The sequence below is a fragment of the Scyliorhinus torazame genome, chromosome 5, assembly GCF_047496885.1.
Source record: "Scyliorhinus torazame isolate Kashiwa2021f chromosome 5, sScyTor2.1, whole genome shotgun sequence".
NCBI classification, from domain to species: Eukaryota; Metazoa; Chordata; class Chondrichthyes; order Carcharhiniformes; family Scyliorhinidae; genus Scyliorhinus; species Scyliorhinus torazame.
The window spans coordinates 127895544-127911578 of NC_092711.1; the positions used below are offsets into that span (position 1 = coordinate 127895544).

General features: G+C 47.8%; 1 protein-coding gene and 1 non-coding gene across 2 annotated transcripts in view; one reads left to right on the plus strand and one right to left on the minus strand.

Moving 5' to 3' along the window:
• The window catches only part of LOC140417907 (uncharacterized), a 92311-nt gene that overhangs the window by 31153 nt on the left and 45123 nt on the right, over positions 1-16035 (minus strand). The gene's annotated exons all lie outside the window — the stretch shown is intronic.
• trnak-cuu (transfer RNA lysine (anticodon CUU)) lies at positions 13334-13406 on the plus strand. The gene has a single exon. It is a non-coding gene; the product is annotated as a tRNA-Lys (tRNA).

The window sequence follows — 16035 nt, forward strand, 5'->3', positions numbered from 1 at the left end:
CTCACAAAAGCCCTCACCTGCATATATCTAAAGGCATTTCCCGGGGGTAACTTAAACTTCTCCTCCAGTGCCCCTAGGCTCGCAAACGTCCCGTCGATGAACAGGTCCCCCATTCTTCCAATCCCCGCCCGATGCCAGCTCTGGAACCCCCTGTCCATCTTCCCCGGGACAAACCGGTGGTTACCCCTGATCGGGGACCACACCGATGCTCCCATTGCACCCCGGTGCCGTCTCCACTGGCCCCAGATCCTTAGTGTTGCCGCCACCACCGGGCTCGTGGTATACTTTGTCGGCGAGAGCGGCAGCGGTGCCGTCACCAACGCCCCCAGGCTCGTTCCTTTACAGGACGCCATCCTCTTCCATGCTGCCCCCTCTCCCTCCATAACCCACTTGCGGATCATCGCCACATTTGCTGCCCAGTAGTAGCTCCCCAGGTTTGGCAGCGCCAACCCTCCTCGTTCCCTACTGCGTTCCAGGAACCCTCTCCTTACTCTCGGGGTCTTATTCGCCCATACAAACCCCATAATACTCCTGCCTACTCTCTTAAAAAGGCCTTAGTGATCACGATGGGAAGGCACTGAAACACAAACAGAAACCTCGGAAGGACCACCATTTTGACCAACTGCACTCTACCCGCCAGCGAGAGCGGTAACATGTCCCATCTTTTGAAATCCTCCTCCAATTGCTCCACCAACCTCGTCAGATTCAGTTTATGTAGGGTCCCCCAACTCCTGGCTATCTGGATCCCCAGATACCGAAAGCTCCCCTCCGCCCTCCTCAGCGGTAGGTCCCCTATCCCTCTTTCTTGGTCCCCTGCCTGTAATACAAAGAGCTCACTCTTCCCTACATTGAGCTTATAGCCCGAAAACTCCCCAAACTCCCTTAGAGTCTGCATGACCTCCACCAGCCCCTCCATTGGATCCACCACGTACAGCAACAGGTCATCCGCATATAGCGACACCCGATGCTATATGCATCACCCTCGGACCACCCCCTTCCATTTATTAGACTCCCTCAATGACATGGCCAATGGTTCGATCGCCAATGCGAACAACAGAGGGGACAGGGGGCACCCCTGCCTCGTCCCTCGGTACAGTCGAAAGTACTCCGACCTCCGCCGGTTCGTCACTACACTTCTCATCGGGGCTCTGTAAAGGAGCTTAACCCAATTGATAAACCCTACCCCGAACCCAAACCTGCGCAGCACCTCCCAGAGGTACTCCCACTCTACTCGGTCAAAGGCCTTCTCCGCGTCCATAGCTGCCACTATCTCCGCCTCTCCCTCCTCCGATGGCATCATTATCACGTTTAAGAGCCGCCGCACATTGGTGTTTAGTTGCCTGCCCTTTACAAATCCCGTCTGGTCCTCGTGGATTACCCCCGGGACACAGTCCGCGATTCTCGTGGCCAGCACTTTTACCAGCAACTTTGCATCCACATTGAGGAGCGAGATCGGCCCGTACGATCCACATTGCAGTGCGTCCTTGTCCCGCTTTAGGATCAAAGAAATTGTCGCTTCCGACATTATCGGGGGCAGGGTCCCCTCCTCTCTTGCCTCATTAAAGGTCCTCACTAGTAGCGGGGCCAACAGGTCTGCGTACTTCCTCTAGAACTCCACCGGGAATCCGTCCGGTCCCTTCCCCGCCTGCATGCTCCCCAAACCCTTGCTCAGCTCCTCCAACCGAATTGGTGCCCCAAACCAGCCACCTCTTGCTCCTCCACCCTCGGGAATCTCAGCTGATCTAGGAATCGTCTCATCCCCTCTTCCCCCGCTGGGGGCTGGGATCTGTACAGCTCTTCATAAAAGGCCTTGAAGACCTCATTTATTTTCGTCGCACACCGAACCGTGCCTCCACTTCCATCTTTGACTCCCCCTATTTCCCTCGCTGCCATCCTCTTACGGAGCTGGTGTGCCAGCATCCGACTAGCCTTTTCCCCATACTCGTAGGTCGCCCCCTGCGCTTTCCTCCACTGTGCCTCCGCCTTCCCTGTGGTCAACAGGTCAAACTCCGTCTGGAGCCGTCGTCTTTCCCCAAGTAATCTTTCCTCCGGGGCCTCTGTGTATCTCCTGTCCACTCTCAAAATCTCCTCCACTAACCTCTCCCTTTCCATACCCTCTGTCTTCTCCCTATGAGCCCTAATGGAAATGAGCTCTCCCCTGATCACCGCCTTCAATGCCTCCCATACCACCCCCACCCGCACCTCCCCATTGTCGTTGGCCTCCAAGTACCTTTCGATACACCCCCTCACCTTCCCACACACCACCTCCTCCGCCAGCAGTCCCACATCCAGCCGCCACAACGGGCGTTGGTCCCTCTCCTCTCCCAGCTCCAGTTCCACCCAGTGTGGGGCATGGTCCGAAACGGTTATAGCCGAATACTCCGTCCCCTCCACCCTTGGAATGAGCGCCCTACCCAGAACAAAGAAATCTATCCGGGAGTAGGCTTTGTGTACATGGGAGAAGAAAGAAAATTCCCTGGCCTGCGGCCTTGCAAACCGCCATGGGTCCACTCCCCCCATCTGATCCATAAACCCCCTAAGTACCTTGGCCGCCGCCGGCCTCTTTCCAGTCCTTGATTTGGAGCCGTCTAGTGCTGGATCCAACACTGTATTGAAGTCCCCTCCCATTATCAGGCCTCCTCTCTCCAGGTCCGGAATGCGCCCCAACATGCGCTTCATGAATCCTGCATCATCCCAGTTCGGGGCGGATACGTTTACCAACACCACCCACATCCCTTGCAGCCTACCGCTCACCATTACATATTGTCCTCTATTGTCCGCTACAATAGTCTTGGCCTCAAATGACACCCGCTTTCCCACCAATATTGCCACCCCTCTATTTTTTGCTTCCAGTCCCGAGTGGAATACCTGTCCTACCCATCCCTTTCTTAGCCTGACCTGGTCCGCCACCTTCTAGACCCCTGTCTAGCTTTTTTGCTCCCCCCATGTCACTCCCGTAAGTCAGCTGACGCCTGCTGACCCCGGCTTCCCCCGCTGTCCCAATGACCTCCCCACGTGGGAGTCTCCAAATCCATATGCATTCCTTCGTTCCCCTTCCCGCCTTTCTTCCCGCGCGCGGGAAAACCACCCCGCACTTTCCAAAGCCCGCTCCGCCCCCTCTGGCGCAGCTCCTGTCGCGGCCTTGTCTTTCTCCCCCAGCCCATGTAACATTTCCTGCACGTGATTGACCCCCTATATACAACAACTATCACACATCAAACCTCAAACATCCCCCCTGCCCTCACAAACCCTCAGTTAGAGTCCAACTGTTCGGCTTGTACAAAGGTCCACGCCTCCTCAGGCGTTTCGAAGTAATAGTGTTGGCCCTTGTATGTGACCCACAGTCACGCTGGCTGCAGCATTCCGAATTTCACTTCTTTCCGGTACAACGCCGTTTTGGCCCGGTTGAAACTCGCTCTCCGCTTTGCAACCTCCGTGCTCCAGTCCGGGTATATTCGGATGTCTGCATTGTCCCACTTACTGCTCCGCTCCTTCTTGGCCCATCTCAGAACCCACTCTCTGTCCGTGAACCGGTGGAACCTCACCACCATCGCCCTTGGCGGCTCATTTGCCTGGGGCTTCTTCGCCAGCACCCGATGTGCCCCGTCCAACTCCAGCGGCCTCGAAGGGACCTTCGTGCCCATCATCGCCTCGAGCATCGTGCTCGCGTATGCCCCGGCATCAGCCCCCTCCACTCCCTCAGGGAGACCCAGGATTCGCAGATTCTTTCTCCTCGACCTGTTCTCCAAGTCTTCGAGTCTTCCCGCCCACCTCTTGTGTAGCGCCTCGTTCTGCTCCACTCTCACCGCCAGGCCCACGAGCTCGTCCTCGTTCTGACTGACTCTTTTCTGTACCTCCTGGATCTTAGCTTCGTGGGCCTTCTGGGTGATCCTGAGTCCTTCAATTGCCGAAAGCATAGGCGCCAACATCTCCTTGCGCATCTCCTCGCACTGCTCCTCGAAGCAGCGCTTGATGAACTCCTGCAGTTCCCCTTTGTTCCTGGCCGCCGCCATTTTGTTTTCTTTCCCTCACTTCTCCCGTTGCTCCAGTGCCGCTCCTTTGGCCGTTACACTTCTGGTCCGTTTAAAAAGTCTATGGAAACTCCTGAAAAAGGTCTGTCAGGTCCAGACAGGAGCTGCCGAATGCGCGACCTACTCCTCCATGGCCGCCACCGGAAGCCTCGTCCATGGTTCTTCAATGGCCTTGGTAGATCTTTTCATAGTTGTTCCCTCTGCTGCTAGAATTCACCTTTGATAGAGTCAAGTCAGATTGCAACTTTAAGCTTGCCCTTCCCCCGCCTGCATGCTGGAAGAGGATTTTGTCTAAACCTGCAGCCAAAGCCAAATCTTTTACTGTTTCTGCCGGGTCTGGTAGCCAAAAGACACAACATTCCTGGGGGACACCGTCAGGGGAATGTTGCAGTCTTCTTGCCACACCGGGAAATGTCAAACAAATGCTGTGGGGGCCCTGTAAAAGAGCCCAAAAGTCCGTTCCAAGCGGGAGCTGCCGAATATGCGACCTAGCTCTGCATAGCCGCACCCGGAAGTCCCTGTGTCTGCCTATATGAGCATACATTACCATTAGGTTTGTTTCAGGTGGTAATTAAAATGTTAATCTGCACCTACAAAGCCATTAAATTCTTTAGTGAACTGAGCAAACTGCCAAGATCCGCACTTTGTGTTTTCATGTATGGAACGATCTGTCTGGACTGTACGCAGAACAATACTTTTCGCTGTACCTCGGTACACGTGACAATAAATCAAATCTAATCAAAGAGACAGTTTCTTACTCGTCTTCAAATTGAACAATGAGCCGCCTTAAAAATTATTCATTCACGGGAGGTGGGCGTCACTGGCTGGGCCAGCATTTACTGCTCATTCCAATTGCCCTTGAACTGCGTGTCTTGTGAGGCTATTTCAGAGGTTACTTACAAATCAACTACAACATTGCTGTGGATCTGGAGTCACGTATAGGCCAGGCCACGTAAGGAGAGCAGATTTCCTAAAGGATATTTGTGACCCAGACAGGTTTTTCTAACCATCATGAGACTTTTAACTTTAAACTTTTATTCAATTTCAATATCTGTCATAGGCAGATTCGATCCCAGATCCCCAGCATTAACTTGGGTCTCTGGATTACTAGCCCAGTAACAATACCATTACACCACTGCCCAGCCCACATAGTCTTGGCAGAATATTATGTCTTGTAACTTCTCAAAATTACAAGGAATTTATTTTTTCAAACAAATTCTGATAGCTCTGCAGTTTCTGGAAACATTTTGGTTGATAGTGTTTATTTTTTAAAATAAAGATCTAGGGCGTCATTCTCCGCCGGCGGGAGTCTCCGCTTTGCCGGCGCCCGGGGTTTCCCGACGGCGTGGAGCTGCCCCACAATGGGAAACCCCATTGATCGGCCGGTGTTACGGAGACTCCCGCCGGCCGGTCGGAGCAGAAATGTGGCGGGGCGGGTAGGAGAATTTTGCTCCTAGTCTTGACAAAATAATTACCTAACACACCAATTCACTAATGATAATCAATGTTCACTACTGAATAATCATTAATTACTTGCTGTTTTTTGTGATGAAATCAATACATAATTAATATAGAAAAGGTACAGAGGGTGAAATGGCTGCAGGGAGCCACATGTTTGAGGTATAAAAGGGCTTCCTTGACCATGTTACTAATGACAGTGAATACACGATGAAAATAACAATTTAAAAACTAAATGTGATTACACATGCGTACTTACAGCTTCTTACATTACAACAGTAAATATGTTTCAAAAGTACTCCATCGGGCAGCATGGTAGCACAGTGGTTAGCACTGTGGCTCCACAGCACCAGGGTCCCAGATTGGATTCCTGGCTTGGGTCACTGTCTGTGCCGAGTCTGCACATTCTCCCTGTGTCTGCGTGGGTTTCCTCCGGGTGCTCCGGTTTCCTCCAACTAGACCTGAAAGACATGCTGTTAGGTAATGTAAGCCTACTTGTGACAATAAAGATTATTACTATCATCGGTTTGAAAACACTTTCGGAGGTCCAGTGGTAGTGAGAGGTTTTATAGAAATGTACATTTGTTCTAATTGTTCTAGTCTGCAAATTAGGATATATTACACTTGGGTGTCCTCACCAGAATCATTGATAAAGGTTAAGTCTTAATTTTGTGTAATAACCACGTCATTGACACCAATTTGAATACTCTGTGAAACTCCAGACACACCATATCCACATTTATTTATTGTAAAATACAGCGAGTTGCTGTGATTTAGAATGCACTGTCTATAAATGTTGCTGGAATCTCATTGGACTGTAACTTCCAAAAGGGAATTTGGTACATTCTGAAAAAGAAAACAAAATAGTCGAACTCTGGGATTAAATGGGTCATTGCACGAAGAGCTGGCATGGGAAAAATGGGCCAAATAGACTCCTGTGCTCTAGGAGACTTGTGTACATGTAAAGGGAGTGGTAACAACCTGGAACCTACTGCCTATGAGGGGAGGAGATGCAGAAATAACGGAAGGCTTTCAATTGGAAATTAGACGGGCACTGAGAGAAATAAACCCACAGGGATTCGGGGAAGGAACGGGGCAATGGACAGACTGGCTTCCTCCACAGGGAGCCGACACGGTCCCAAAGGGCTGAATGGCCTCATTCCCCATCCTCCAGATGCTGTGATCTCAGGAGAGAAATTCAGCTGCTCCAGTCACTCCAACTAACTGGAGTCCCTCATCCCTGGTGCCATTCTAGCACAATGGTTAACACTGTTGCTTGACAGTTACAGGGTCCCAGGTTCGATTCCCGGTTTGGGTCACTGTCTATGCGGAGTCTGAGTGTCCCCGTGTTTGGGTGGGTTTCCTCTGGGTGTTCCAGTTTTCTCCCACAAGTCCCGAAAGATGTGCAGGTTAGGTGAATTGGACATTCTGAATTCTCTCTTGGTGTACCAGAACAGGCTCTGGTGTGGCGACTAGGGGCTTTTCACAGTAACTTCATTGGAGCGTTAATGTAAGCCTACTTGTGACATTATTTTTATTGTAAATGTCCTCTACACCCCCTCTAAGAACTTCACATCCTTCCTAAAGTGTGGGGTTCATATATAGGGTTCCATTCTCGAGGGATAGAATTGAAAAGCACGGAGGAAATGTTCAACTTGTTTAGAACCAGGGTTAGTCTACACTGGGAGCACTGTCAACATTGGTGATCTCCAGTTAGAAAAAGGAAATAGAGGCATTGGATAAAGTGCAAGATTTATAAAATACAGAACTGAGAACATTTAACACTCAGGAAAGGCTGGGGCTGCTTTTTTCTGGAAAAGAGAAGATTGATGGGTGACCTGATGGAAGTCTTTAAGATTATGAAGAAATTCAATAATCCAATAGGAATTTCAGCAGAATCCTCTTTACCGAGCGAGTGGTGAGAATGTGGAACTCGTTACCACAGCGAGTGGTTGAGGTGAACAGCATGAATCCATTGAACGTAAAGCTAGATACATACATGAGGGAAAAGCAATAGGAGATGCTGATGGGGGGAGATGTAGAGGGGTGAGTGGAGGATCATGTGGAGCATAAATACTGACACGGACCATGGCTAAACTCAGCCGGTATGGGAATTTAACCTGTAATGTTGGTGTCACTCAGCACAAACCAGCCATCCAGCCAACTGAGCTAACTAATCCCCGTGTAAATCTGTAATAATTCCTTAAATATTAGTGACTGTCTGTCTCCCACCATACTATTTAATCTAGTTTCCCAGTGCACCTCAGACAACATGCCCCTCATACTCTGATAGTTTTCTTCTGTGAGAAGCACCAAGATAAATTAAACAAAAGAACCATAGGGCAGCACGGTGGCGCAGAGGGTTAGCCCTGCTGCCTCACGGAGCCGAGGTCCCAGGTTCGATCCCGGCTCTGGGTCATTGTCCGTGTGGAGTTTGCACATTCTCCTCGTGTTTGAGTGGGTTCACCCCCACAACCCAAAGATGTGCAGGCTAGGTGGATTGGCCACGCTAAATTTCCCCTTAATTGGAAAAAATGAATTGGGTACTCTACATTTTAAAAAAACAATAAAAGAGAACCATCATAGCCCATCTTCATGGCAATGTGGCATGCTTTTTGGGGTTTCCAAACAGAAATGGCAATGAAACATCTTCTAACCTCCAAACCCCCTTTCACCCCTTGTGAAATGTGCAACCAGATATTCGCAAGAAGGCTCAGAGAGAATCAGCCCACTGGAGGTGAAGTCGTGAGACCGGCCAGGCCAGCAGAAAGAAACCCTCTGACCATCCCCTTTGACCAACAGAATGAACAAAATGCAGTCCAGAACAGAAACAAGAACAGCAGAATCCAATCCCTGTAATCGGTTGTGAACTTGCTAGTGTCTCAGAAAGTGTGATAAATTACAAAATCCCTTTGCACATTGAGAGCAGGTGAACATCCTCTCCCCAGTATGAACTCCCTGGTGTGACTGCAGACGGCATGACCAAGTGAATTGTGCAAATAGACGTAAACGGGTATGAGATAATTGGGATTATGGAGACATGGCTGCAGGATGACCAGGGATGGGAACTGAATATATTCAGTGTTTAGGAAGGACAGACAAAAAGGAAAAGGCAGTGGAGAGGCAGTGCTGGTTAAAGAGGAAATTAATGCAATAGTGAGGAAGGATATTAGCTCCGATAATGTGGAATCTGTATGGGTACAGCTCAGAAACACCAAGGGGAAATTAAATTAGTAAAGAGACCCCCAAACTGCAGTGATGTTGGAAATGGCATAAAACAGGAAATTAGGCTGATTGTAAAAGTTTCTATGGGTACATGAAGAGAAAAAGATTGGTGAAGACACATTTAGGTTCCTTTCAGTCAGAAACAGGGGAATGTATAATAGGGGACAAAGAAATGGATGAGCAAATAAATACATAATTTGGTTCTGTCTTCACAAATGAAGGCACAAACCAGAAATGTTGGAGAACGCAGGATTTAGTGAGAGGGAGGAACTGAAGGAGATCAATATTAGTAAAGAAATGGTGTTGGGGAAATTGATGGGATTGAAGGCTGATAAATCTCCAGGGCCTGATAATCTGCATCCCAAAGTACTGAGGGCAGTGGCTTTAGAAATAGTGGATGCAATGGTGGTCATCTTCTATAGACTCTGAAGCAGTTCCTGCAGATTGGAGGGTGGCTTATGTAACACCACTATTTAAAATGAGAGAGAAAACAGGGAATTATAGATCAGTAAGCCTGACATCAGCAGTGGGAAAAATTCTAGAATCCATTATCAAAGATTTTCTAGCAAAGCACTTGGAAAACAGTGGCAGGATCGGACAGTCAGCATGGATTTATGAAGGGGAAATCATGCTTGACGAAATTGACTGGAATTCTTTGAGGGTGTAACTGGTAGAGTTGACAAGGGGTAGCCAGTGGATGTGGTATATTTGGACTTTCAGGTGGCTTTTGACAAAATCACCCACAAGAGATTAGTGTGTACAATTAAAGCACACGGGATTAGGGGTAGTGCATTGAGATGGACAAGAAACTGGTTGGCAGACAGGAAACAAAGAGTAGGAATTAATGGTCTTTTTCAAAGTGGCAGGCAGTGACTAGTGGGGTACCGCAGGGATCGGTGCGAGGACCCCAGATGTTCAGAAGACAGATTAATGATTTAAAAAAAAATTTAAAATACACAATTCTTTTTTCCAATTAAGGGGCAATTTAGCGTGGCCAATTCACCTACTCTGCACATCTTAATTATAATCTTTATTGTCACAAGTAGGCTTGCATTCACACTGCAATGAAGTTGCTGTGAAAAGAGTTGGATGACAAGCCATGATCATAATGAATGGCAGAGCAGGCGCAAAGGGCCAAATGGCCTCTTCCTGCTCCTATTTTCTATGTTTCGCTGTAATCTCTTCCCACACTAAGAACAGGTGAACGGCCTCTCCCCAGTGTGAACTCGCTGATGTCTCTGCAGACTGGATAACTGTGTGCATCCCTTCCCACACTGACAGCAGGTGAATGGCCTCTCCCCAGTGTGAACTCGCCGGTGTTTCTGCAGGGTGGCTGAATCACTGAATCCCTTCCCACACTAGGAGCAGCTGAATGGTCTCACCCCAGTGTGAATTCTCTGATGTTCCTGCAGGTTGGATGAATCACTGAATCCCTGCCCACACACAGAACAGGTGAACGGCCGCTCCCCAGTGTGAATTCGCTGGTGTGTCCGCAGGGTGGCTGAATCACTGAATCCCTTCCCACACTGGGAGCAGGTGAATGGCCTCTCCTCAGTGTGAACTCGCTGGTGTGACTTGAGGGTGGATAACTGAGCGAATCCCTTCCCACACTGAGAGCAGGTGAATGGCCTCTCCCCAGTGTGACTGCGTCGATGAGACTCCAGCCGAGATGGGACTCTGAATCCCTTCCCACAGTCCCCACATTTCCACGGTTTCTCTGTGTTTTGGGTCTCCTCGTGTCTCTCCAGATTGGACAATCAGTGGAAGCCTTGTCTACACACAGAACATGTGCACCGTCTCTCCTCACTGTGAATGGTGTGATGTTTTTTCAGGCTGTGTAACTGGTTGAAGCTCTTTCCACAGTCAGTCCACTGGAACACTCTCACTCGGGTGTGTGTTGTTTGGGTCTCGGTGCTTTTCCAGTCACATTCACGTTTAAAATCTTTTGAAGCAGACAGATCGGACAAACATTTCCCCTTCTCGCCGATGATATTCAGAGCCCGATGATATTCAGATCAGGAGGAATCGATTGAGTTTGTCACATTGAGACGTGACCTTTGATTTCTGTCTATAATTCCTCCTCTTCCAATATCCTTTGAAAACAATTAGCAAAAGTCATCATTGTTAGTACAGGATAGAAACTCAGAACAGACAATTCTAGTTTGTATGAAATGTAATTTCCTCTATTGTTCTCCAAAAGCTGTAAATCTCCATCCCACACACTCCCTCCATTCTCACTCTGCTGTATCTAACATTCACCCTCCCAATTCTCCTGAAGGTGCTGATTCATGTTGATTGACAGATCCACGCTCAGCTCCCTGCTTCCTGACCAGGACACAGAGATTAGAATAGGAGCAAGAGTAGGCCATTCGGCCCACCGAGTCTGCTCAACCATTCATTGAGGTCCTTGGCCGATCTACCTCAGCACTATTTTCCCACACAATCCCCATATCCCTCGATATCTTCAATATCTAGAAACCTGTCAATATTTGTCTTGAACATACCTGATGACTGAGGCTCCACATTCCTCTGGGGTAGAGAATTCCAAAGCTTCACCACATCCTCGAGTGAAGAGATCCCTCCTCATTTCAGCTTTCACTCCATTATCATACCTGTTCCCCAGAACCCTTAACTCCATTGTCAATAAAATATCTGTCCAACTTGTACTTCAATATATTCAATGACCCCCAGATACAACTGGTCCCTGTGGAAGAGAAATCCAAAGACTAACAACCTCTGAGGGAAGAGATGACTGGAAATCTATAACGTAGCTACAGTCTTATATTACAAGGCGAGAACTAATAATACATTTACTTCATTACAGAATGATAAATAATATATCCAATCTGTACCATGTAACAGCACTGGACATATCCCTGTCCATTATTAATTTAATTGCCCTGAAATGCCAGCCATCTCCTGGGGAACCCACCCCTTTAATTGTGAACATGAGGAAAGAGACAAGCCTTTTTTGAAATAAATTTAGAGTAAGCAATTTTCTTTTGCAATGAAGGTGCAATTTAGTGTGGCCAATCCACCTACCCTGCACATCTTTGGGTTGTGGGGGTGCAGGCACAGGGAGAATGTGCAAACTCCACACAGACAGTGACCTGGGGCCAGGATCGAACCCGGGTCCTTGGCGCCGTGAGGCAGCAGTGCTAACCACTGTGCTGCCAGAGACCATCCTTTTAGTCAGTCAAATAAATGCGTCAACCTGTTGAGGAGATGGGTGGGACGAGATGGAACCATTTTGTGCAGACGCTAGCCTTCATGTAATTTTTTCCCCAATTAAGGGGCAATTTCGTGTTGTTCCTGGTTGGGCTCAAATCATCAATGAGGACTCTGATCTCTGACAAGGAAGGAAACCCTGGCAGGTGGGCGGGGATTCACAAACACCCCCTGGAGGCCCCAAATCCCCAATAAGACCCATTGATTTTATTCTCAGTCTGCAGACAGGAGCTGGAGAACTGAACCCAGACAGAGGAGAGGGAGGGAGAAAACTGGGAGTGGAGGAAAGAAATGGTGCAGATGGTGAGATGGGTTTGGATTTCAGCCCAGGAAGGAGGGAGAGTGCCCCTCCACCTCCTATTGGTCTGGAGCTGCCGTCACTCACGCAAGCATTGTGACAGTTACAGATGGTGAGAGCGGCCAGACTCAGACTGTGCACTGATTGTCCAGTCATAACAGTGAGAGTCTCAGTGGGACAATTAGACAATAACAGTGGAGATGGGGCCCAGAGGATAAACAGCAAAGGATTCACTCACTTTGAGAGTAACAAACACCGTGTCTGTTCCAATAATAAGAGTCAGGCTGCAGTGTGTGAGTGAACACATCATTGTAGAATCATGGAATTCCAACAGTACTGAAGGAGGCCATTCGGCCCATCGAGTCTGTAGCAACCCTCTGAAAGAGCACCCTACCATGGCGAATTCCCCACCCTATCCACGTAACACCTCCCGGGGACAATTTAGCACAGCCAATCCACCTAATCTGCACATTCGTGGACTGTGGGAGGAAACCAGAGCACCCGGAAAGGAAATCTACGCAGACGCAGGAAAACTCCACAGAGACAGTGACCCAAGGTCGGAATTAATCATAGAATCCACAATTCATTCGGCCCATCGAGTCTGTACCTGAGCTACCTGATCCGGCTAACTCACTGAAATGTGGTTAATTCTGAATTGCCCAGCAAGCCCCTCAGTTTAAGGGCAATTAGGAATGGGCAGCCAAGCTGGTTTGCCCGTGACACTCACATCCCATAAAGAATAGAGAAAATCAAAGGGCTGTTTCCAGCGCCGGTTTCCAAGGAATCAGTACTGGGCCCTTCACTCCTGGTGACATCACTGATTTGGAGTAAATGTAGGAACATGAGGAAGAAGTTTACCTGTGACACAAAAATAATTGAACACTTGAGGAATGAGGAAGAAAGCTGGAGGGAAAACAAGGCAAAGGATTACATGATAAATGGCAGGACAGGACTAGTTAGGCCAGAGCTAGATACCTGTGCACAGGAAGATTGCACCAGAGAGAGCACAGAGGGGATTTAACAACATCAGCCAGAAATTGACAATGTTTGCTCAGAGGAAAGTTTGGATAAACTGGGGCTGTTTTGAATAGCATCCCGGCTAGCTCAGTCGGTAGAACATGGGACTCTTAATCCCAGGGCCGTGGGTTCAAGACCCACGTTGGGCGCTTCAGCTTCTTTAATCTGAGAACATTGAGCTGGACTGTTTTATGGGCGGCACGGTAGCACAGTGGTTAGCACTGTTGCTTCACAGCGCCAGGGTCCCGGGGTTCAATTCCCACTTGGGACACTGTCTGCGCAGAGTCTACATATTCTCCCAGTGTCTGTATGGGTTTCCTCCCACAAGTCCCGAAAGACATGCTTGTTAGGTGAATTGGACATTCTGAATTCTCCCTCTGTGTACCTGAATAGCTGCCCGAGTGTGGTTACGGGGATTTTCACAGTAACTTCATTGCAGCGTTAATGTAAACCTACTTGTGACAATAGTAAAAATTATTCTAAATGTATAAAATTCTGGAGTTTCATGGTGGCACAGTGGTTGTGTGCCTGCGTGCTGGGGACCCGGGTTCGATCCTGGCCCCAGGTCACTGTCTGTAAGAAGTTTGCACATTCTCCCGTTTTCTGTGTGGGTTTCACCCCCACAATCCAAATATGTGCAGGTTAGGTGGCTTGGCAAAATTAAATTGCCCCTTAATTGGAAACAAATATAAATTTATATTTGTTTAAAATTCTGAGGGATCTAAATAGATTGGATAGGAAGGTCCTATTCCCTTTGGTTGAGAGATACATATCAAAGGGGGCAGAGATTTAGGGAAGGACTAGGAGGTTTAGAGGGTAGTAAGGATCTGTGACATGTTGCCTGAAATGATGGCAGAAACCCTCATAACATTTAAAAAGTATTTAGATAGACATTTGAATTGATGTAACTTAAAAAGACAACTTCCTGTTTCTCTGCTGCCGGTTCCAAACCGCACATCTCACTTCTGAGCAGAAAATAAATCCAGGGACCACAATCTGATGTGAAAGTCTGTCAAGGCGGCCTGTATCTGTCCACAGAGTCAGGACAGAGTCCCACAGATCACATTGCGGTGACATTTACAAATGAGCCGGTTATTTCTGTTCAGTCTCCATTCCTAGACAGAACCGGCTGTGTCTGTGGATCAGTCACTGAGTTCCCTCTGCTCTCTGTAGCTGGGAACTGATAACCTGCTCCCTTATATTTTATATCATTCTTTCTGTGTTACTTGATTCCTCTATTTCTCAGCTTTTATCTCTCGCCACCTCATCTTTCTGCTGTTTAAAATCTCAGTTTTTCTCAGTTCTTCTCTCTCTCCTTTCCTCTGTATCTCTCTCTCTCTTGGTGTGTGTATGTTACTATTTAATTGAGGTGTTGAATTTCATGAAAGGGTTGTAATAGATTAAAGAAAGAAAGAGGGCGAAAACCAGTAAATGTTGGAAAAACTCAGCAGTTCTGACAGCATCGGTACTGAGAGAAAAAGTGTTAATGTTTTGAGTCCTTGTGACTCAGAGCAGGAGAAACAGGGATTGTCCCTCTGAGACCAGGGAAAATGAAGGCGAGATTTAATAGAGGTGTTTAACATGAGGAAGGATTTGTGATGGTGTCGATGGGGAGAAACTGTTTCCCAAGAGCAGAAAGGTTTGTAACCAGAGGACACAGATATTTGAGATATTTGACAACAGAACCCAAGGGGGTGATGAGGAGAATTGTTTTTACACAGTGATGTGATGTGATCTGGAATTCACACTAACAGGCTGCTGGAAGCAGATTTACAGTAACTTTCAAAGGGAGTGACACTTGTAGAGGGTAAATTGGCAGAGATATGGTGAATGGGATGAATTGAATAGTTCACTCATAGAATCTCTACAGTGCAAATGGAGGCCATTCGGTCCATTGAGTTTGCACTATACCTAGGCCCAATCCCTCACCCTATCCCTGTAACCCCACCTAACCAACACATTTTTGGACACTAAGGGGACGTTGATCATGGCCAATCCACCTAAGCTGCAAATCTTTGAATGGTGGTCGGAAACTCATGCAGGCACTGGGAGAAAGTGCAAACCCCACACAGACAGTCACCCAAGGCCGGAATTGAACCAGGGTCCATGGTGCTGTGAGGTAGCAATGATGCCCTTTGCGGCAGTCTGAATTTTCCTCTCCTGATGTTTTAACATTTGATCTTTTCAATCACAATGTGTCTCAAAGAGAAGATTGAAACTTTAGTTTTAGCTGTCAGATATATTTCCTGTGTGATTGTATGAATCGAGAACCACTAGAATTATTTCAGTTCCTCTACAGATGCACCTCAGATACCAGAAATCTCTGGAATTCCACATCCTCATTGCTCTCACCTTGGGCAGAACAGCTCTGAATCAGGTGGAGTCAGTCACATGTGCCTCTGTCAAAGAACAAAGAAACGTACAGCACAGGAACAGGCCCTTCGGCCCTCCAAGCCCGTGCCGACCATGCCGCCCGACTAAACTACAATCTTCTACACTTCCTCAGTCCGTATCCCTCTATTCCCATCCTATTCATGTATTTGTCAAGATGCCCCTTAAATGTCATGATGTTTCCATTCCTATTTTATCACACACCTCCAAGTGACACTGACTATAACACAGAAACATCAAATTATCATTGCTATCGTGCCCTCCTATTATTGTCTAATGATAAGAAAGACAGGCAAGTTATTGTCTAATAATAACAGTAACAGAGTAACACACACCAGCATTGGAATAAAAGGCAGGTTATTGTCTAATAATAAGTGACAGAGTTAT